The following is a 24,483-nucleotide window of genomic DNA, read 5'->3' as shown; positions in this document are numbered from 1 at the left end:
GTTAGTGGAGCTACCATGATACAGCCCAGACTCCCAGGCTAGCAGTGAGTTAGTGGAGCTAACATGATACAGCCCAGACTCCCAGGCTAGCAGTGAGTTAGTGAAGCTAACATGATACAGCCCAGACTCCCAGTACAGGCTAGCAGTGAGTTAGTGGAGCTAACATGATGCAGCCCAGACTCCCAGGCTAGCAGTGAGTTAGTGGAGCTAACATGATACAGCCCAGACTCCCAGGCTAGCAGTGAGTTAGTGGAGCTAACATGATGCAGCCCAGACTCCCAGGCTAGCAGTGAGTTAGTGGAGCTAACATGATGCAGCCCAGACTCCCAGGCTAGCAGTGAGTTAGTGGAGCTAACATGATGCAGTCCAGACTCCCAGGCTAGCAGTGAGTTAGTGGAGCTAACATGATACAGCCCAGACTCCCAGTACAGGCTAGCAGTGAGTTAGTGGAGCTAACATGATGCAGCCCAGACTCCCAGGCTAGCAGTGAGTTAGTGAAGCTAACATGATACAGCCCAGACTCCCAGGCTAGCAGTGAGTTAGTGGAGCTAACATGATACAGCCAGACTCTCAGTACAGGCTAGCAGTGAGTTAGTGGAGCTAACATGATACAGCCCAGACTCCCAGTACAGGCTAGCAGTGAGTTAGTGGAGCTAACATGATACAGCCCAGACTCCCAGTACAGGCTAGCAGTGAGTTAGTGGAGCTAACATGATACAGCCCAGACTCTCAGTACAGGCTAGCAGTGAGTTAGTGGAGCTAACATGATACAGCCCAGACTCCCAGTACAGGCTAGCAGTGAGTTAGTGGAGCTAACATGATACAGCCCAGACTCCCAGTACAGGCTAGCAGTGAGTTAGTGGAGCTAACATGATACAGCCCAGACTCCCAGGCTAGCAGTGAGTTAGTGGAGCTAACATGATGCAGCCCAGACTCCCAGGCTAGCAGTGAGTTAGTGGAGCTAACATGATGCAGCCCAGACTCCCAGGCTAGCAGTGAGTTAGTGGAGCTAACATGATACAGTCCAGACTCTCAGTACAGGCTAGCAGTGAGTTAGTGGAGCTAACATGATGCAGCCCAGACTCCCAGGCTAGCAGTGAGTTAACATGATGGCCAGACTCCCAGGCTAGCAGTGAGTTAGTGGAGCTAACATGATACAGCCCAGACCCCAGTACAGGCTAGCAGTGAGTTAGTGGAGCTAACATGATGCAGCCCAGACTCCCAGTACAGGCTAGCAGTGAGTTAGTGGAGCTAACATGATGCAGCCCAGACTCCCAGTACAGGCTAGCAGTGAGTTAGTGGAGCTAACATGACACAGCCCAGACTCCCAGGCTAGCAGTGAGTTAGTGGAGCTAACATGATACAGCCCAGACTCCCACTCAGGCTAGCAGTGAGTTAGTGGAGCTAACATGATGCAGCCCAGACTCCCAGGCTAGCAGTGAGTTAATGGAGCTAACATGATGCAGCCCAGACTCCCAGGCTAGCAGTGGAGCTAACATGATACAGTCCAGACTACCAGTACAGGCACGGTGCGCTAGCGTTATAAAGGGGGCATCAGCAACACTGATACAGACTTGATCTGTGAGAAACATTTGACAGAAGTACCAAAAGTAAACAAAAATTCCAGTACCAAAAAGTACAGAATTTTTAGTATACCGTGCAACACTATTCCCTGTTACAGACCTATATCCATCCTGCCCTGCCTATCACTATTCCCTAGGGCTGGGATTGCCAGAGACGTCAAGATTACGATATAATGACACTTTGGTGCCGATATGTATTGTGATTCTCACGATTCTATATGTATTCCGATTCGATACTGTGATTTTATTGGGATTCTACGATTCAAACATATTGCTCACTTTGTGTCTGCTGCACAGTGACAAGAGCCATGAGAAAATGTGTTTGTTTCAGTCATAGAAATAAAAGCGTTGAAATATTTGGTGCCGGTTCAGCCAACTAGCGCAACAAAAATATTTTGATATTTCCAAAAGATACAATATCATTAAAAAAATATCCCGATATGTAACGACAGATTTCCCCTCCACTACTAGTACCTATTCAGTGAAATTTTGTCCAGGACCCACAGGGCTCTGGTCAACAGTAATTCACTACATAGGGAACAGGGCTCTGGTCAACAGTAATTCACTATATAGGGAACAGGGCTCTGGTCAACAGTAATTCACTACATAGGGAACAGGGCTCTGGTCAACAGTAATTCACTATATAGGGAACAGGGCTCTGGTCAACAGTAATTCACTATATAGGGAACAGGGCTCTGGTCAACAGTCAACAGGGCTAATTCACTATATAGGGAACAGGGCTCTGGTCAACAGTAATTCACTATATAGGGAACAGGGCTCTGGTCAACAGTAATTCACTATATAGGGAACAGGGCTCTGGTCAACAGTAATTCACTATATAGGGAACAGGGCTCTGGTCAACAGTAATTCACTATATAGGGGGAACAGGGCTCTGGTCAACAGGGCTCTGGTCAACAGTAATTCACTATATAGGGAACAGGGCTCTGGTCAACAGTAATTCACTACATAGGGAACAGGGCTCTGGTCAACAGTAATTCACTATATAGGGAACAGGGCTCTGGTCAACAGTAATTCACTATATAGGGAACAGGGCTCTGGTCACTACAGTAATTCACTACATAGGGAACAGGGCTCTGGTCAACAGTAATTCACTACATAGGGAACAGGGCTCTGGTCAACAGTAATTCACTACATAGGGAACAGGGCTCTGGTCAACAGTAATTCACTATAGGGAACAGGGCTAGTAATTCACTACATAGGAACAGGGCTCTGGTCAACAGTAATTCACTATATAGGGAACAGGGCTCTGGTCAACAGTAATTCACTATATAGGGAACAGGGCTCTGGTCAACAGTAATTCACTACATAGGGAACAGGGCTCTGGTCAACAGTAATTCACTATATAGGGAACAGGGCTCTGGTCAACAGTAATTCACTACATAGGGAACAGGGCTCTGGTCAACAGTAATTCACTACATAGGGAACAGGGCTCTGGTCAACAGTAATTCACTACATAGGGAACAGGGCTCTGGTCAAGTAATTCAGTAATAATTCACTACATAGGGGAACAGGGCTCTGGTCAACAGTAATTCACTACATAGGGAACAGGGCTCTGGTCAACAGTAATTCACTATAGGGCTCTAGTAATTCACTACATAGGAACAGGGCTCTGGTCAACAGTAATTCACTACATAGGGAACAGGGCTCTGGTCAACAGTAATTCACTATATAGGGAACAGGGCTCTAATTCACTACATAGGTCAACAGTAATTCACTATATAGGGAACAGGGCTCTGGTCAACAGTAATTCACTACATAGGGGGCTCTGGTCAACAGGGCTCTGGTCTGGTCAACAGTAATTCACTATATAGGGAACAGGGCTCTGGTCAACAGTAATTCACTATATAGGGAACAGGGCTCTGGTCAACAGTAATTCACTACATAGGGAACAGGGCTCTGGTCAACAGTAATTCACTACATAGGGAACAGGGCTCTGGTCAACAGTAATTCACTACATAGGGAACAGGGCTCTGGTCAACAGTAATTCACTACATAGGGAACAGGGCTCTGGTCAACAGTAATTCACTACATAGGGAACAGGGCTCTGGTCAACAGTAATTCACTACATAGGGGGCTCTGGTCAACAGGGCTCTGGTCAACAGTAATTCACTACATAGGGAACAGGGCTCTGGTCAACAGTAATTCACTACATAGGGAACAGGGTGCCATTTGGGACAGAGCCGCTCTCCAATCCATTGTCATGTGTCTGTCTGCCTACCTGTGCATGCTTGGAAATGCTCTCATGACAGACGTGTGTGTGTGTGTGTGTGTGTGTGTGTGTGTGTGTGTGTGTACGCACGTGCGAGTCACGCTGGAGGAAGTGTTTTCAACCCCTCAACAGTCCTACTGTTTACATCTCTATTGTGCAGTAATCTCTTGCTCGTTTCCTCTCTGTTCTCTCTCCCTCTATTCTCTCTTGTTCTCTCTCTCCTTCTCTCCCACTCTCTCTCCCGCTCTCTCTCCTGACTAATGCAGTTAAACAGAAACACATATGACCTTATTTCTACCAGCATGTCACCTGTGCAACTAAAGGTGAAGAAAATCCAGATTGCCTTTTCCTCCACACCAGAGACGCATACAAAGCTCTCCCTCGCCCTCCATTTGGCAAATGTGACCGTATAACTCTATCCTCCTGATTTCTACTTACAAGTTTTTAAAAAAAAGTAAACAAAACTCAAACAGGAAGTACCAGTGAAATAGAATGAGTAGAATGGGCGTCTCCATTCAAGTCAATGATGCCGTAATGGGTGGAACTTGCGGCCATTTTTGTGTTTCCGCTCTCTCTCTCTATTGGGATTACACCACTAGTTACTACGGTCACTGTGGAGGACCAGTTGAAGTAGCCTTCAGCAACAGTGAAGCTCGTGTGATGAAGAATGCTTCGCACATCCATGTAAAAAAGGAGACTTGTCATTTGTATACTTAAGTGATGTGGGAGTAGATTTCAGTAGTGATGCGTGCCGGTGATTCTCCATGCTGTTGCCAAATGGATACAAAAACAACATTGACGGCCTGTAAATGAAATGATCATTGTTACACTTGGGACCACAGCGTACACATGACAGCTATTTATTTAGCACTTCTACGGGAAATGTGTCCTTTTTTAATAAAGAAGTGGTCCGAGGAAGCAGACGCTAAGCCAGAAGACTGTTTCACTAGCACAGAATGGAATATGTTACAGGATTCATCTGATGGCATTGAGGAGTTTACCACATCAGTCACCGGCTTCATTAATAAGTGCATCGATGATGTCGTTCCCACAGTGACTGTACGTACATATCCCAACCAGAAGCCATGGATTACAGGCAACATCTGCACTGAGCTAAAGGCTAGAGCCGCCGCTTTCAGGAGCGGGACACTAATCCAGACGCTTATAAGAAATCCAGCTACGCCCTCCAAGGAAACATCAAAAAGGCAAAGCGTCAATACAGGACCAAAATCTAATCCTACTACACTGGCTCTGAAGCTCTTCAGATGTGGCAGGGCTTGCAAACTATTACGGATTACAAAGGGAAACCCAACAGCGAGCTCTCCAGTGACGAGCCTACCAGACGAGCTAAATACCTCATATGGGCACTTCGAGGCTAGCAACACTGAACCATGCATGAGAGCACCAGCTGTTCCCGGATGACTGTGTGATCACACACTCTGTGGCCAATGAGTAAGACCTTTAAACCGGTTAAAATTCACAAGGCAGCAGGGCCAGACGGATTACCAGGACACGTAATCATAGCATGCACTAACCAGCTGGCTGACCCAGTTTGTAATACCTACATGTTTCAAGCAGACCACCATAGTCCCTGTGCCCGAGAACGCCAAGGTAACCTTTGTAAATGACTATCACCCCAGTAGCACTCACTTGTTGCCATGGAATGCTTTGAAAGGCTGGTCATGACACACATCAACACCATAATCCCAGACACCCTGGACCCACTCCAACTTGCATACCGCCCCAACAGATCCACAGATGACGCCATCTCTATTGCCCTCCACACGGCCCCTTTCCCACATGGGCCACACAAACCAACACAGCCGTGAAGAGGGCAAGACAACACCTACCCCCAGGAGGATAAAAAGATGTGTCATAGGCCAAAGACTCCAGCCACCCAAGTCATAGACTTCTCTGCTACCACATGGCAAGCGGTACCGATGCACCAAATCTGGAACCAACAGGACCCTGAACAGCTTCTACCCCCAAGCCATAAGACTGCTAAATAGTTAACGATCCTTAGTGATATCTCAATTACCTCGTACCCCTGCACATACTCAGTACCCCATCTACATGGCCAAGTAATCATTACTCATTGTGTATTGATTCCATGTGTTATTTCTATTTTTTTGTAATGTCCCTTCCCTGCATTGTTGGTAAACATTTCACTGTTAGTCTACAACTGTTGTTTACGAAGCATGTGACAAATAACGGTATGATTTTGTAGCCTAGCCCTAGGGCATGTCTAGGGCAGCATTGGGTCCATACCTTGTAGCCTAGCCCTAGGGCATGTATAGGGCAGCATTGGGTCCATACCTTGTAGCCTAGCCCTAGGGCATGTCTAGGGCAGCATTGGGTCCATACCTTGTAGCCTAGCCCTAGGGCATGTCTAGGGCAGCATTGGGTCCATACCTTGTAGCCTAGCCCTAGGGCATGTCTAGGGCAGCATTGGGTCCATACCTTGTAGCCTAGCCCTAGGGCATGTCTAGGGCAGCATTGGGTCCATACCTTGTAGCCTAGCCCTAGGGCATGTCTAGGGCAGCATTGGGTCCATACTTTGCAGCCTAGCCCTAGGGCATGTCTAGGGCAGCATTGGGCCATACCTTGTAGCCTAGCCCTAGGGCATGTCTAGGGCAGCATTGGGTCCATACCTTGTAGCCTAGCCCTAGGGCATGTCTAGGGCAGCATTGGGTCCATACCTTGTAGCCTAGCCCTAGGGCATGTCTAGGGCAGCATTGGGTCCATACCTTGTAGCCTAGCCCTAGGGCATGTATAGGGCAGCATTGGGTCCATACCTTGTAGCCTAGCCCTAGGGCATGTCTAGGGCAGCATTGGGTCCATACCTTGTAGCCTAGCCCTAGGGCATGTCTAGGGCAGCATTGGGTCCATACCTTGTAGCCTAGCCCTAGGGCATGTCTAGGGCAGCATTGGGTCCATACCTTGTAGCCTAGCCCTAGGGCATGTCTAGGGCAGCATTGGGTCCATACCTTGTAGCCTAGCCCTAGGGCATGTCTAGGACAGCATTGGGTCCATACCTTGTAGCCTAGTCCTAGGGCATGTCTAGGGCAGCATTGGGTCCATACCTTGTAGCCTAGCCCTAGGGCATGTCTAGGGCAGCATTGGCCCAAAACCATTGAGCTCATTATAACAGAGGAACAAGGTCTCTGATTAATCCCACAGGATCTAATTGAACCAAAAGGTTCTGCTGTTATCATTATCATGACTTGTACTGCAATAATGTGCTTGAAAAGGAGTTAAGCAATACAAAGGCTACACTCAAACCATGTTACATGCTTGACAAAGCAGGTGCTAAGAGTAAACAGACACAGACAACTAAAGAGAAGCAGGCAGCGGTCTCTTGACCAGTAATCACCAACCGGTCCATCTTCAAGGCATTCCTAGTCAATCAAACATTTCTGTTGAAAAGCCAACGGATAAAGCCAGTTTTTTCCCTTCCAATTCCTCTTGCGTTTTTGGCGGTAGGTGGACATGATTTAGAAGCCCTGCGTGCCGGACAGGCAGTGTTCCCATTTTGTACCATGTCATTTGTCTGAAGGGACAAACTCCGCCTACCTGGCAGACCAAGAGAGCTAAATCAAGTGTGCCTACTGTGCTGGCCAATCGGATAACTCAAAAATTACTGTGTTCACAACTTCCACGACCCCACAGCAAAGTTTGATACTAGGCTACGTGAGATTTAATAACTTAAAACCATGACCAGAGAGACTCAAAGAATGCAGCAAACAACTGCTGTTTTCATGAGTTCATTGCTAAGTTTTTATTCAGCACTGTAAACTGTTTTTTCAACACTATTATAAAACATATCGCACTTCTCCCTACTTCCACTGGCACTACAACCAGCACTGCAGCTGGAATGAATGAGTAGTCACGTATATCGATAGGCCTTTTTACTATTAGCAGCTCGTCATGTCTATTTAATATGGAGGAATATTTAACTTTCTCTGATCATAGGAACAACACGACTCTTGAGAAGGTGGACCGTCTGCTGCTCTCTCCCTACCTGCGCTGAGACTGACCGCCAGATGGAGGTATCATCGGTTCAGGAAAAAATAATTAAAAGTTTATTATTTAACATTTATGCTCAGCTGTGCCTCGCAAGTGATACAACTGATCTACTTTACCAAAGCTTGAGTTTTGAAATATATGGTCTGAGAAGAACCCCGACAGGCCAAGCATAGTCAATATGCTGTGATAATGTATTTAATATGGGTCTGAGAAGAACAACACCGACAGGCCAAGCATAGTCAATATGCTGTGATAATGTATTTAATATGGGTCTGAGAAGAACAACACCGACAGGCCAAGCATAGTCAATATGCTGTGATAATGTATTTAATATGGGTCTGAGGAGAACAACACCGACAGGCCAAGCATAGTCAATATGCTGTGATAATGTATTTAATATGGGTCTGAGGAGAACAACACTGACAGGCCAAGCATAGTCAATATGCTGTGATAATGTATTTAATATGGGTCTGAGAAGAACACCGACAGGCCAAGCATAGTCAATATGCTGTGATAATGTATTTAATATGGGTCTGAGGAGAACAACACCGACAGGCCAAGCATAGTCAATATGCTGTGATAATGTATTTAATATGGGTCTGAGGAGAACAACACTGACAGGCCAAGCATAGTCAATATGCTGTGATAATGTATTTAATATGGGTCTGAGAAGAACACCGACAGGACAAGCATAGTCAATATGCTGTGATAATGTATTTAATATGGGTCTGAGGATAACAACACTAACAGGCCAAGCACAGTCAATATGCTATGATAATGTATTTAATATGGGTCTGAGGAGAACAACACCGACAGGCCAAGCATAGTCAATATGCTGTGATAATGTATTAAATATGGGTCTGAGGAGAACAACACTGACAGGCCAAGCACAGTCAATATGCTGTGATAATGTATTTAATATGGGTCTGAGGAGAACAACACCGACAGGCCAAGCACAGTCAATATGCTGTGATAATGTATTAAATGCTATATCTTCTAATTGAATTCCTGACGTCTATATGGATAAGACTGTTCAAGGTACACATACATGGACAAGAGGGGCACGAGACGGAAACATACGAAACCTAGTACCGAGAGAATAGTGAAAACAACTGGCTGTATTGAAAAACCTACGCCGCTCATACTGAGCTCAGCATTCTCAAATGGAAAGGTCGAATTTAATTGAATCCACAAGGCTGACGAGGCTACACAGTCCTTTAGGATGGCACATCTAAAAACACAAAACACAAAGCAGTGATAATTATTCTTCAACTAAAGAATAACCTAACTGTGGGACAAATTAAGCTTTGCAACACAATTGGTTAAACAAAAGCGGAGATCAATGAAGTAAATGAATCATTAAATATTACCACTCTGCCTGGGCCCAGTAACTAATCATTAAGGAATATGGGCTGATTCATTAAATATTACCACTCTGCCTGGGCCCAGTAACTAATCATTAAGGAATATGGGCTGATTCATTAAATATTACCACTCTGCCTGGGCCCGGCCCAGTAACTAATCATTAAGGAATATGGGCTGATTCATTAAATATTACCACTCTGCCTGGGCCCGGCCCAGTAACTAATCATTAAGGAATATGGGCTGATTCATTAAATATTACCACTCTGCCTGGGCCCAGTAACTAATCATTAAGGAATATGGGCTGATTCATTAAATATTACCACTCTGCCTGGGCCCAGTAACTAATCATTAAGGAATATGGGCTGATTCATTAAATATTACCACTCTGCCTGGGCCCAGTAACTAATCATTAAGGAATATGGGCTGATTCATTAAATATTACCACTCTGCCTGGGCCCGGCCCAGTAACTAATCATTAAGGAATATGGGCTGATTCATTAAATATTATCACTCTGCCTGGGCCCGGCCCAGTAACTAATCATTCAAGAATATGGGCTGATTCATTAAATATTACCACTCTGCCTGGGCCCGGCCCAGTAACTAATCATTAAGGAATATGGGCTGATTCATTAAATATTACCACTCTGCCTGGGCCCGGCCCAGTAACTAATCATTAAGGAATGTGGGTTGCTGCATTATATATGAGGGTCATGTATAATTCAGTCTTAACAGTAGATTCTATGCATAAATAAAGCTGTGATACATTTATAGACATTAAATGCTTACTTGCTCAGATAGGAAATGAAAGCACAGCGTGTAGCAGTGGTGTGGAACACGAGCCCAGTTTGCATCCCTGCTAGTCGTTTAGAAGCTGTCCTTTGGTTGTTTGTTTCACCTCCTGATTATGTATGGTACCTAAACTGTGTACAACCGTATGTACCATGCTATGCACAATGCTTGTGTAGTGCACAACCCTATGTACCACGCTATGTACAATGCTTGTGTAGTGCACAACCCTATGTACCACACTATGTACAATGCTTGTGTAGTGCACAACCTTATGTACCACACTATGTACAATGCCTGTGTAGTGTACAACCTTATTATGTACCATGCTATGTACAATGCTTGTGTAGTGTACAGCCATATGTACCACAGTATGTACAATGCCTGTGTAGTGTACAACCTTATGTACCATGCTATGTACAATGCTTGTGTAGTGTACAACCATATATACCACAGTATGTACCATGATATGTGCGATGCTTGTGTAGTGTACAACCTTATTATGTACCATGCTATGTACAATGCTTGTGTAGTGTACAACCATATGTACCACAGTATGTACAATGCCTGTGTAGTGTACAACCTTATTATGTACCATGCTATGTACAATGCTTGTGTAGTGAATAACATTATGTACCACACTATGTACCCCGATATGTACAATGTGTGTGTAGTGAACAACACAATGTGTGTGTAGTGAACAACACCACACTATGTACTGTGGTATGTACAATGTTTGTGTAGTGTACAACCATATGTACCACGTTATGTACAATGCCTGTGTAGTGTACACCCTTATGTACCATGCTATGTACAATGCTTGTGTAGTGTACAACCATATGTACCACGCTCTGTACAACGCTTGTGTAGTGTACAACCTTATTATGTACCATGCTATGTACAATGCTTGTGTAGTGTACAACCATATGTACCACAGTATGTACAATGCCTGTGTAGTGTACAACCTTATGTACCATGCTATGTACAATGCTTGTGTAGTGTACAACCATATGTACCACGCTCTGTACAACGCTTGTGTAGTGTACAACCGTATGTACCATGCTATGTACAATGCTTGTGTGGTGTACAACAAATGTAACAAAAGGACAATTATGCTTATGTACAACCTATGCTACAACACAAACTACTTGCTCATTTCTTCTAGCAAACACTCAGACGCAAAATACACATGGATCCAGCGAGCGCACGCACACACACACACACACACACACACACACACACACACACACACACACAGTTAATCTCCTGCATCACTAACAATATAATTTGAGCTGTGTAACAACTGACAGACTGTATTTGGGTGTGGTTGACATGCTAGCAGCAGTAAAGCAGTTAATACTAGACCGTCTCTATAGGAAAATACAGCCTTACATTAATTAAAAGACAAAGAGGACTCACAGTTTTATTCTCTAGGACATTTCATAGAGGGGTTACCTTTCATAGGGGGAGGGGGAGGGGGTGGTACATTTCATAGGGGAGGGGTTACCTTTCATATGGGGGGTTACCTTTCATAGGGGGGGTGTTACATTTCATAGGGGAGGGTTACCTTTCATAGGGGGTTACATTTCCTAGAGGGGAGGGAGGGGGTTACATTTCCTAGAGGGGAGGGAGGGGGGTTACATTTCCTAGAGGGGGGGGTTACATTTCATAGGGGAGGGGGGGGGTTACATTTCCTAGAGGGAGGGGGTTACATTTCCTAGAGGGGAGGGGGGGGTTACATTTCCTAGAGGGGAGGGGGTTACATTTCCTAGAGGGAGGGGGGGGAGGTTACATTTCCTAGAGGGGGGGGGTTACATTTCATAGGGGAGGGGGGGTTACATTTCCTAGAGGGGAGGTTAACTTTCATAGGGGAGGGGGTGTTGTTACATTTCCTAGAGGGGAGGGAGGGGGGTTACATTTCCTAGAGGGGAGGGAGGGGGTTACATTTCCTAGAGGGGAGGGAGGGGGTTACATTTCCTAGAGGGGAGGGAGGGGGGGTTACATTTCCTAGAGGGGAGGGAGGGGGTTACATTTCCTAGAGAGGAGGGGGTTAGGGGGTTACATTTCCTAGAGGGGAGGGGGGGTTACATTTCCTAGAGAGGAGGGGGGTTACATTTCATAGAGAGGAGAGGGGTTACATTTCATAGAGAGGTGGAGGGGGTCACATTTCCTAGAGGGGAGGTTACATTTCCTAGAGGGGAGGAAGGGTTACATTTCCTAGAGAGGAGGAAGGGTTACATTTCCTAGAGGGGAGGGGGGTTACATTTCCTAGAGGGGAGGGGGGTTACATTTCCTAGAGGGGAGGGGGGGGGTTACATTTCCTAGAGGGGGGGGGGTTACATTTCCTAGCCATGATAATATAGTACTTCTAGAGGGCTGATTGAGAGGCTAGTCATTATTTTTCTCTCTCTCTCTCTAGTAACGGTGGTGTAAAATGGTGTCAGAGGAGCTGTCATCGTAATGGTTAGGATGTGGAAACCGCAGGGATGTTACAGGCTCTGTGACATTCCATGTTTCCCCTATATTTATTTAGCAGAATTAAGTTATGATGTACAACGTGAGAGGGAGTAGCAGTGGTGGTTTGATGGTGAGTTGATCGCCACAGCGTGCTTGTGCAAATCAATAATCAAAAATACACTTCACCAAAAGCAATCAGCACTGTCCTCATCACATTCTCAGTTCCTTAACGTTAGCTGTCTAGCCCAACAAGGTAGTTAGCTTAGTTGTCTAGCCCAACAAGGTAGTTAGCTTAGCTGTCTAGACCAACAAGGTAGTTAGCTTAGCTGTCTAGCCCAACAAGGTAAATTAGCTTAGCTGTCTAGCCCAACAAGGTAAGTTAGCTTAGTTGTCTAGCCCAACAAGGTAAGTTAGCTTAGCTGTCTAGCCCAACAAGGTAAGCTTAGTTGTCTAGCTTAAGGTAGTTGCTTAGCTGTCTAGCCAACAAGGTAGTTAGCTTAGCTGTCTAGACCAGACCAACAAGGTAAATTAGCTTAGCTGTCTAGCCCAACAAGGTAAGTTAGCTTAGCTGTCTAGCCCAACAAGGTTTAGTTAGCTGTCTAGCCCAACAAGGTAAGTTAGCTTAGCTGTCTAGCCCAACAAGGTTGTTAGCTTAGCTGTCTGGCCCAACAAGGTAGTTAGTTGTCTGGCTTAGCTGTCCAGCCCAACAAGGTAGTTAGCTTAGCTGTCCAGCCCAACAAGGTAGTTAGCTTAGCTGTCTAGCCCAACAAGGTAGTTAGCTTAGCTGTCCAGCCCAACAAGGTAGTTAGCTTAGCTGTCCAGCCCAACAAGGTAAGTTAGCTTAGCTGTCCAGCCCAACAAGGTAAGGTAGTTAGCTTAGCTGTCTAGGTAGTTAGCTTGGCTGTCTAGACCAACAAGGTAAGTTAGCTTAGCTGTCTAGCCCAACAAGGTAAGTCAGCTTAGCTGTCTAGCACAACAAGGTAAGTTAGCTTAGCTGTCTAGCCCAACAAGGTAAGTTAGCTTAGCTGTCTAGCCCAACAAGGTAAGTTAGCTTAGCTGTCTAGCCCAACAAGGTAGTTAGCTTAGCTGTCCAGCCCAACAAGGTAGTTAGCTTAGCTGTCCAGCCCAACAAGGTAGTTAGCTTAGCTGTAGGCCAACAAGGTAAGCCCAACAAGGTAGTTAGCTTAGCTGTCTAGCCCAATACTTAGCTGTCTAGCCCAACAAGGTAAGTCAGCTTAGCTGTCTAGCACAACAAGGTAGTTAGCTTAGCTGTCTAGCCCAACAAGGTAAGTTAGCTTAGCTGTCTAGCCCAACAAGGTAGTTAGCTTAGCTGTCTAGCCCAACAAGGTAGTTAGCTTAGCTGACTAACCCAACAAGGTAGTTAGCTTAGCTGACTAACCCAACAAGGTAGTTAGCTTAGCTGTCTAGCCCAACAAGGTAAGTTAGCTTAGCTGTCTAGCCCAACAAGGTAGTTAGCTTAGCTGTCTAGCCCAAGGTAGTTAGCTTAGTTGTCTAGCTCAACAAGGTAAGTTAGCTTAGCTGTCTAGCCCAACAAGGTAGTTAGCTTAGCTGTCTAGCCCAAGGTAGTTAGCTTAGTTGTCTAGCCCAACAAGGTAGTTAGCTTAGTTGTCTAACCCAACAAGGTAAGTTAGCTTAGCTGTCTAGCCCAACAAGGTAGTTAGCTTAGCTAACTATATCGTGCACTACTTTAGACCAGAGCCCTATTCCCTATATAGTGCACTACTTTAGACCAGAGCCCTATATCGTGCACTACTTTAGACCAGAGCCCCTATTCCCAATGTAGTGCACTACTTTTGACCAGGGCCAATAGGGTGCCATTTGGGATGCACAATATGAACCGCAGAGCTGGAAGAAATGTCAGCCATCCCAAAGCCACTGACAGACAGGAGAATCACTCTTACTGAGATGACCCAGTGAGTCAATTAATTGAAAAATATATACAAATAAATCAATTTTAAAAAGCAAGAGAGAAGTAAAAGGAGGTGTTACATCACGCTGTTCAAAAAACCAACGGACAAAAAGACATTCTCTCTTCTGGTTGGCTGACAGAACATTCTACTGGTGAGAAGGAACACCTGAACAACCATTATCCACATTTAGAAAACAAAGAGAAGAGAATGGGTGGTAGGTCAGTTGGGAATCCCTTATTGAAGCTCTAAAAGGGTCTTGGTTAAAAAAGAAAGCGAGTGTACAAACAGATTAAAACCCCTTCAGGTCAATGGCTGCACCCCCCCTCTGGAAATCAAATAAGCATAATTAGTCATTCAAAACTCCCTGTAAAACTCAGTTTGTATAAAACTAGAGATATCTGCATTAGATGGGTCTCAATCCGCCACATCTGCGTCTGGGGTGAAAGGTGACAGAGCTAGAACGGTGTTTGTCAGACCATGAGAGACATCCTGACAAAATCGTCTGTAGCACCTACAATTAGATGTACTCTGTTTTGCTCTACGACCCCCCCCCCACCCACATGCATCTTGGGACTTGTCTGAATTCGGTACAGCCCATCTACCAACTTCTGTCTGTAGTTTCACAACAGTTTTGGGCTCCACACAGTAAACAAACACGTCCATGTCAGTTGTTTTGCTCTAGTACACCCACAGGCCTCACAAGACTCGTCAGAAGGTCCCACGGTACCAGCTGAAAATACTTGCGAAAGTATATATATGGACTGTTCCATGTAGTGAATCTGTTATTCAAAGCGTTTGTATGGGCTAATAGCAGTATGGCCCCCACCTTTTTTGTAACATGAAATAAATACATTTAAAAAGTTTAACCAAATGTTTGATACTTCAAGGGGTCTTAAAATTCTAAATCAAATAGCAAAATGATCCTTTGGTATGACCTTCTTAAAACAATTCCATATAGCTTAAGACTCTCATGGGTTAAATAACGTTACTCTAACACCCTGTCAATGTTCATCTAGCTGCCTCCCAGCAGTTAGTGAACCAAGCTGTTATAGCTACCCACTTTATGAGGAACCTCTTTTCTCTGTGTGTGTCTGGATGTGCGTGAATGTCTAGACAACTAGGTCTATAAACCTCTGTTTATGGTAAGAGGTGTTGTTACTGGGAATGTGCTTATTACTAAGCTGTAGGTGTTGCTATGAGAATAGACAAGTCAGCATAGCTTAAACAAAGAAAAAAAAACATATATCTATATAAAGGTTCAATCCAACGAACATAAAACAATTACCACACAGTTTAACACACACATAGGATAGCATAGAGCGGACTATGACACCTCTGAAATGTGTTTTAAAACCACTTGGGTTTCTGAGAAGAAAACATTTTGAAACTAGGGCACAGGAAATATATACAATTCATTTGAATGTATGTCTTTGCTCGATATACAAAATGCCTGTATATGAAGAATCACGTTTATTTATTCATGAGCGTTTATGTCCGCTGGTTCTCATGTCGACCCGGTCTCGTCTCCTTTGCTCCTTCGGTGCTGTGTACACCTTCCCATTTACACCAGAGATCTGTATGTAGCCCGTTGTCCCAAAGGCAGGAAAAGCAGATGACACATTGGGCTTATTTTGGCGAGAGTGAAACCGCTCACTTAGTCTCTTCCTCTCTGCATACACACACACACACACCAGGCCCATCCCCATGCCACTCACACAACAGAGATCACTTATTGCTCTGACAAGAGGTTTCAACTAGCTATTTGCATTTGAGGTCTGGTTCAACAAGAACCGTTCATATGAACACCTAACACATTGAGGCATTATTTGTACTATAATAAAGAAGTTTAAAAGTGTATTGTTAGATAAATGGAACTGCCCGCAGAGCAGACGCAACTAAAAAGGGAGTATCAATTAACATTGATTCTGTAAAATGTGTGTGGCATTGCAGGACCACGTACAGATAGCAGCATTTTAGCCAAAGACTGTTATACCATCTGTCTAAGTCTGTTTTATAAATGTGCAATCAGCCAAAAACACAACTATATAAAAGGAATTGGCAACTTGCTATCATTCTGAAAAAACAAGCTAGGCTAGCATGCTGTTCAAACCGTTGGAGACAGACAGAAGTGTTCATAATTAAACTGTTCAACCATGTATGCTAGCAAATAGATCCACCTTGACTAAACTTGAAATGTAAAGATTCCTACAGTGGGTTCAGAAAGTATTTGACTTTTTCCAGATTGTTACATTACAGCCTTATTCTAAAATAGATTAAATAGTTTTTCCATCATCAAACTACACACAATACCCCATACTGACATCACAATACCCCATACTGACATCACAACACCCCATACTGACATCACAATACCCCATACTGACATCACAATACCTCGTAATTACAAAGCAAAAACAAGGTTTAATTTTTTTGCACATTTATTAAAAATTAAAACTAAAAATATCACATTTACATAAGTATTCCGACTCTTTACTCAGTACTTTGCTGAAGCACATTTGGCAATGATTACAGCCTCGAGTCTTCTTGGCTACAAACATGGCACACCTGTATTAGGGAAGTTTCTCCCATTCTTCTCTGCAGAGCCTCTCAAGCTCTGTCAGGTTGGATGGGGAGTGTCGCTGCACAGCTATTTTCAGGTCTCTCCAGAGACGTTCGATTGGGTTCAAGTGCGGGCTCCGGCTGGGCCGCTCAAGGACATTCAAAAACGTGTCCCTAAGCCACTCCTGTGTTGTCTTGGCTGTGTGCTTAGGGCCGTTGTCCTGTTGGAAGGTGAACCTTCGCCCCAGTCTGAGGTCCTGAGAGCTCTGGAGCAGGTTTTCATCAACGATCTCTCTGTACTTTGCGCCATTCATCTTTGCATCGATCCTGACTAGTCTCCCAGTCCCTGACGCTGAAAAACATCCCCACAGCATGATGCTGCCACCACCATGCTTCACCGTAGGGATGGTGCCAGGTTTCCTCCAAACATGACGCTTGGCATTCAGGCCAAATAGTACAATCTTGGTTTCATCAGACCAGAGAATCTTGTTTCTCATGGTCAGAGTCCTTTAGGTGCCTTTTGGCAAACTCCAAGTGGGCTGTCATGTGCCTTTTTACTGAGAAGTGGCTTCCGTCTGGCCACTGATTGGTGGAGTGCTGCAGAGAATGGTATTTTGATGATCAACAGAAACAGGATGCCGCAGAGCTCAATTTCGAGTCTCATAGCAAAGGGTACGAATACTTGTCAATAAGGTATCTGTTTTTATTTTATTTTAAATACATTAGCAAAAACTATTTTGATAAAATAATGACGTAATTAGTGGGTGTTATGGTTGTAGAAGGCTTATATTTAGCCTAGGTATAATTTTACCAGCCCTGAATTCATTAGGTTATTCCCGACTGTTTGAAAGACACATGGCCTTTAAAAATGGTACAAAGCTTAGAGAAAAAAAATTGTGAAAAATTTGTTATTTTTATTTTATTAGATCTTGTAAATCGCCTTTAAGTTTGGATTATTTAGGCCATATATCGCCCTACTTTGAACCCACCATGTTGTCCCCAGAGGTCAGGCCTCATCCGGTTAGTTTCACTACACTCAATTGAATTAGAGAGGAAATGGTCTTAATGGAGGAGCTTGTACACAAGGGTAGTGTAGTGCTGCAGTAAAGGAGGAGGAGGGGGGGGGGAGAGACTAGGGACTGTGGGTAACTTCTGTCAGTCATCTATGTCCCTTTGAACTCAAGATAGTTAAACAAAAGATCAGACAGACACATTTTACACTTGGTAGATCCCACCACAGCTGCCACCAAAAAGCTACAAAAAAAAGACTTTTTTCATGTGTCCCAAATACAATACAGGAAGTGTACTTGGTAGACTATATCCCTTCTGCTAGGCATTAGTTATCCAAGCAGTGGGTGTTTCCCAAATGGCCCCCTGTTCCCTCCACCAGGTCTGGAGCCTGCTGCTTTTCTGTTCTACCTGATCATTAATTGCACCCACCTGGTGTCACAGGTCTACAATCAGTTCCTGATTCGGGTGTGGGAACAATGCAGAGAGAGAGAGAGAGAGAGAGAGAGAGAGAGAAAAAAAACACAGTGGAACTTGCTTTGGAGGTCAAGAGTTGAGAGTTTGAGGGGCCCAATATAGTGCACTACTTTTGACCAGAGGCAAATAGGCCCTGGTCAAAAGTAGTGCACTATATAGGGAATAGGGTCCCATTAGGGCTCTCCTCCTCCCTCTCCAGGGGATGAATCACATCAGAATCATTCAGCTAGACTGAGGCTGCTAGAGGTCACTGCTCAGTTAGCAGGCTAACAAGGGGACACAGACCGACAATGTGACTTGCCGTACCACAGGAAACACTGTGTGCCTGGAGACACACTGCCAAGACCATCTACTACTAGATTAACTTTGAAATCATTAACATTAGAGGTCATATGGACACACTGCCAAGACCATCTCCTAGACTACCTCATTAACATTAGAGGTCATATGGACACACTGCCAAGACCATCTCCTAGACTACCTCATTAACATTAGAGGTCATATGGACACACTGCCAAGACCATCTCCTAGACTACCTCATTAACAGAGGTCATATGGGCACACTGCCAAGACCATCTCCTAGACTACCTCATTAACAGAGGTCATATGGGCACACTGCCAAGACCATCTCCTAGACTACCTCATTAACAGAGGTCATATGGACACACTGCCAAGACCATCTCCTAGACTACCTCATTAACATCAGAGGTCATATGGGCACACTGCCAAGACCATCTCCTAGACTACCTCATTAACATTAGAGGTCATATGGACACACGTTCAACAACAACATTAAACAAATGACTTATGAGACAGTGATTTCTAGACAAAATGGCGGACATAGCTCCTTCCGTTTCTTAATTTGATTAATAACCAAATCTAAAATCAATCTTTATACTATGAGGCCTAGTCATTCAGGTTATCCAAATAGCCTGAAGGTTCAACCTACTGACTTCACTCTAGTCACATGTATGTGTACAGTATGACCAGTTTCAGTGCCTTCAGTAAACAATCACTTCCTCTTCCGAGTAGGCCTGGCCTTTACATAACCATCAGATAAGATGACTGCCGTCTACTACAGGACGAGAGAAATACGGCCGTTGTCTGGTTCAAATCCATTGATGTAGGCCTATGTTCAAGTCCTATGTTCAAGTCCTATGTTCAAGTCCTATGTTCAAGTCCTATGTTCAAGTCCTATGTTCAAGTCCTATGTTCAAGTCCTATGTTCAATCATTTCCCCTACATTCTAATGACCGACATTAGTGGTGTGTTCACTAGGAAGCCAAACAGAGAGGGGACCTACGTGAATCTGTCCAATAAAAAAACTTTTTTTGGTAGCAAAACGTTTTCAGTTTGCTAAGGTTTGGATGAATGATTTAAACCCCAGATAACAATACAAGTACTGTTGTTTAGGGCCTGACCTAATACTCTGGTTCAAATCCCAGGCTAGGCCCCACCCCCACCCCCACCCCCACTTCTCTTTCTCTGCCCTACAGCAAGGAGAGAGCTACATGTGCTGAGGGCCACACAGTCTGGAGGGAGACAAAGCTGCACGTGCTGGGGGACCACACAGGTAACAGTCTGGAGGGAGACAGAACTGCATGTGCTGGGGGCCACACGGGTCACAGTCTGGAGGGAGACAGAGCTGCATGTGCTGGGGACCACACAGGTCACAGTCTGGAGGAGACAGAGCTGCATGTGCTGGGGGCCACACAGGTCACAGTCTGGAGGGAGACAGAGCTGCATGTGGAGAGACGCATGTGGAGCCACACAGGTCACAGTCTGGAGGGAGACAGAGCTGCATGTGCTGGGGGGCCACATGGGTCACAGTCTGGAGGGAGACAGAGCTGCATGTGCTGGGGGCCACACGGGTCACAGTCTGGAGGGAGACAGAGCTGCATGTGCTGGGGGGCCACATGGGTCACAGTCTGGAGGGAGACAGAGCTGCATGTGCTGGGGGCCACACGGGTCCCAGTCTGAAGGGAGAAAGAGCTGCATGTGCTGGGGGGCCACATGGGTCACAGTCTGGAGGGAGACAGAGCTGCATGTGCTGGGGGCCACACAGGTCACAGTCTGGAGGGAGACAGAGCTGCATGCGCTGGGGGCCACACAGGTCACAGTCTGGAGGGAGACAGAGCTGCATGCGCTGGGGGCCACACAGGTCACAGTCTGGAGGGAGTCAGAGCTGCATGCGCTGGGGGCCACACAGGTCACAGTCTGGAGGGAGACAGAGCTGCATGTGCTGAGGGGCCACACAGGTCACAGTCTGGAGGGAGACAGAGCTGCATGTGCTGGGGAGGCCACACAGGTCACAGTATGGAGGGAGGCAGAGCTGCATGTGCTGGGGGGGCCACACAGGTCACAGTATGGAGGGAGGGCTGCTGTGAGGGAGTCTAATGTATTGGTCCATCTTCACCAGTTAAACCATTATGAATCGCCTTAACCCTTGATCATGACTCTCCATTCCATTACACAAGAATAATTGGACGAAGGCGTCTTCTGTACGGGGGAGTTTTGATGAGACGCTGATTTGCGATTCGGTTTCGGGAAGAATAAGGATCTTATCTTTCAATGAAACAAAAGGTTGAATAAAAACACAGTTATATGGGTTTGGCTGCCCACACGGCAGTATTTCCATGTTACAGAGCTTGTTTACGGAAAACAGACTGAAGACAGTGTAGACTACCTGTGTTAATTAGCCATCTGTGTCTCTGAACACCTGTGTGTAAACTGAAGACAGTGTAGACTACCTGTGTTAATTAGCCATCTGTGTCTCTGAACACCTGTGTGTAAACTGAAGACAGTGTAGACTACCTGTGTTAATTAGCCATCTGTGTCTCTGAACACCTGTGTGTAAACTGAAGACAGTGTAGACTACCTGTGTTAATTAGCCATCTGTGTCTCTGAACACCTGTGTGTAAACTGAAGACAGTGTAGACTACCTGTGTTAATTAGCCATCTGTGTCTCTGAACACCTGTGTGTAAACTGAAGACAGTGTAGACTACCTGTGTTAATTAGCCATCTGTGTCTCTGAACACCTGTGTGTAAACAGAAAAAGAGACCCAGAAATACAAACCTGTTGTTACTGAAACATACTGTTGGCTACAACTGAGTTAAAAGCAGTTATAACAGTGCACAGTAAGTGGTATTTTGAATTTGTGAAATTATTTTTTGACATGATATTAAAAGTAGAGGGTTTTTATGTTGTTTCAAGAACAGTATCGCAATTGAGAATCGATTCACATTTAGTGGGAATATTTGACTGTTTTGACTCCCAGAGCCAATTGACCTGTAAAGTGTCACATTCTTGGACTATACAGAGTAAAGCTACTCTTATTGGGCAGGAAAGCCCCTGAATCACCCCTATCATGTTCTCAAATGTCTCATCTTTGTGTGCTTGATGCTATGTTTTAATGTACACAAAGCTGCCAACTAAATCTCCCCGTACAGGGAAATAAATCACTACCCATCTTAGTATGTAACTGGTAAAGCAGCAGATACAATTAAACCACTACCTTTACAGTTCATTGGAACCTTTACAGTTCATTGGAACCTTTACAGTTCATTGGAACCTTTACAGTTCATTGGAACCTTTACAGTTCATTGGAACCTTTACAGTTCATTGGAAGCTGGGTAAACTTCACATCAACAGTTAGGCCTGTTAGGAGATTCCACCTACTCCTCAAAGAACGGTAGGCCCTTCGCTTATTACAGTAATAGTTTCACTTGTTCTTCACACATCACAGACACACAGTGTGTGTGTGTGTTTGTACACAAAACTTGATCATCGTGACAACGTCAATACTAATATGATTAGTAGTTGGTTGAAAAACTTTAAAACTTTAAAAAGTTCCCTACATATCAGTTGGACGAAGTAAACATATTATTAATAATAATCGTAGCCATTTGTTTGACTAATAATGTGAACGCTCAAAAGCCCTATAAAGAACAGTCCTGGGGGATCCTGAGCATGTCTGTTGTCTCCAGGGTGTTCAGTGGGAAGTTCCAACATACAGAAACATTTGACTCGAGGTCACACACGCTTCCTTTCCAGCTACTTCAACTGTGTGTTATCGTAAATGGCAACCAACACCTGCAGTAAAACAACGACCAAATAAATAGAACTGGTGTTTTTTTTTTTTTTTTATCTCCTAAACTCGTCCCAACGCTCGCCAACATTCAATGTCTTTACCCCCCTTCAACCCCCTCCTCCTCCTTCAACCCCCCTCCTTCAACCCCTCCTCCTTCAACCCCCTCCCCTCCTTCAACCCCCCTCCTCCTCCTTCAACCCCCCCCTCCTCCTCCTTCAACCCCCTCCTTCAACCCCCTCCTCCTCCTTCAACCCCCTCCTTCAACCCCCTCCTTCAACCCCCCTCCTCCTCCTCCAACCCCCTCCGCGTTTCTTTTTTCGTGTGTTGTATTCAACTACTCACCCGCCAGTCTGATGACTGTACAGTTCCAATGTAACCGCCACAAACTACTTCAATCCTCACCAAGGATGACCCCGTCGAATAAAACCCCGTGTCCTGGGCCAGATCCAAGAAACCAGAGGCTTGAAACAATAATCAGGCAGACACTTTATCCTTCGCCTGCCTGCCTGCCTGCCTGCTACACAGGCGAACGACCACTTGCCTCAACAAAAGACGGCCCTGCCTGGGCTCACTTTTGCTCGTGTAATCACGTACTAATCTCCGAGGCAGCCGTTCCCGAAAACACACGGTTGCCTCCGTTTCCCCTGGGGTTTTTTCGCGGTGGTGTAGCTTCTTGATATGTTGCGTATGAAAGAAAGAAAAAGTATATTGTTTGTATCGAGTGCTCCGGTTCCAGGGGATCAGTGAGTTCTCCGTTCGTTCACAGACTCTGCTTCCTTTTTCCACACACACTCTCCCTCCTCCTCCTCCTCGCTCCCCTTTCATATGCACACATTACACGTTCCGTCTCTCCGTAGGCTGTATCCCCCTTCAGCTGTTCAACAGACGCATCCACATGGCTGAGCTAGTCTTTATTTAACCAGACACTAGTTTAAGAGCCCCCCTCAACACTAAAACACCGAGCAAAAGTAAAACATGAGCTGGATTCTAATGATCGACGGTCGAGTCGGGGACAAAGGAGAGACGAGGAACGATCCCGGGTACGTTTAGGTTGATGATTTCTGATAGTAACCCGTTGGGGATTATGGTGTTATAGAAGAACCAATAAAAACAACGGCAAACAAAACGTACTGCACAACCAACCACCAGTATGTGATGTATCACTACCGGGCAAGATCAAACGTTCACTAACATGGCAATGATACTGACGAGCCTCTCGCTGCTACACACAGCAGCGCACCAATCAATCCCCCGCCTTCACATTACGGCCCTGCTTAATCAATACGAACACACTGAATACAAAATAAACTATTATTAAACCATATATACAGATTTGAAACGCATCTGCCATCCACTCACAGCCTACGTGTTAACTGTTAAGATATATTATAATGAACGTGGTGGGGACATGAAGTAGGGGATTACAATATTGGTGTTTGATTAATGATCAGCGTTAAAAAAACAAAAACATGCAGATGACAGAGAGAGGTGTTGTGAAATATACGGAAGGTAATGTTAGGATCCTGTGTGTGCGGCTCTCTGGCTTAATGCCTATTCTCCCTCATTTGCATTTGTAGATAATAAATTAATTAGATTCTCCAGCTCGTTCCGAGTGGCAAGAAGACAGAAATGTTTCTAAAATGCTGAGTTGCCATCGACAAGTCCAACAGTAATGTTCGGCAGTCAAGGCCATTTGGTTTGATTTAATACAATAATTCATCAAATATCAGTGTTCCTCTGCCTGTCTTCCAAGGGATTCAATGTTTCGTTTTGATGTTGTTTAAAAACATTTAAAAAACAGATCAATAACAAATCCTGTTTGTCATCACAATCTAAAGGAGAAAACCCATTGCACCTCCTACTGGGGTACATCTGAGGCCAACATCTTCTCCTGATTCTATATGTATGTTTACATCTGAGGCCAACATCTTCTCCTGATTCTATATGTATGTTTACGTCTGAGGCCAAC

The 24,483-nt window shown here is 44.9% G+C and overlaps 1 protein-coding gene across 1 annotated transcript in view; it reads right to left on the bottom strand.

Annotated features, from left to right (window-relative positions):
- rerea (arginine-glutamic acid dipeptide (RE) repeats a) overlaps window positions 1-23,440 on the bottom strand; it is a 269,119-nt gene extending 245,679 nt beyond the window's left edge. The window contains 1 exon segment of the mRNA XM_042299790.1: window positions 22,857-23,440. The gene's annotated coding sequence lies outside the window, so the exon portion shown is untranslated.
- Window positions 23,441-24,483: the final 1,043 nt, after the last annotated feature.

This window comes from Oncorhynchus tshawytscha, linkage group LG16, assembly GCF_018296145.1.
Source record: "Oncorhynchus tshawytscha isolate Ot180627B linkage group LG16, Otsh_v2.0, whole genome shotgun sequence".
Taxonomy (NCBI): domain Eukaryota; kingdom Metazoa; phylum Chordata; class Actinopteri; order Salmoniformes; family Salmonidae; genus Oncorhynchus; species Oncorhynchus tshawytscha.
The sequence above is the reverse complement of the archived record's forward strand: the minus strand, read 5'-3'. Positions and strand labels throughout refer to the sequence as shown.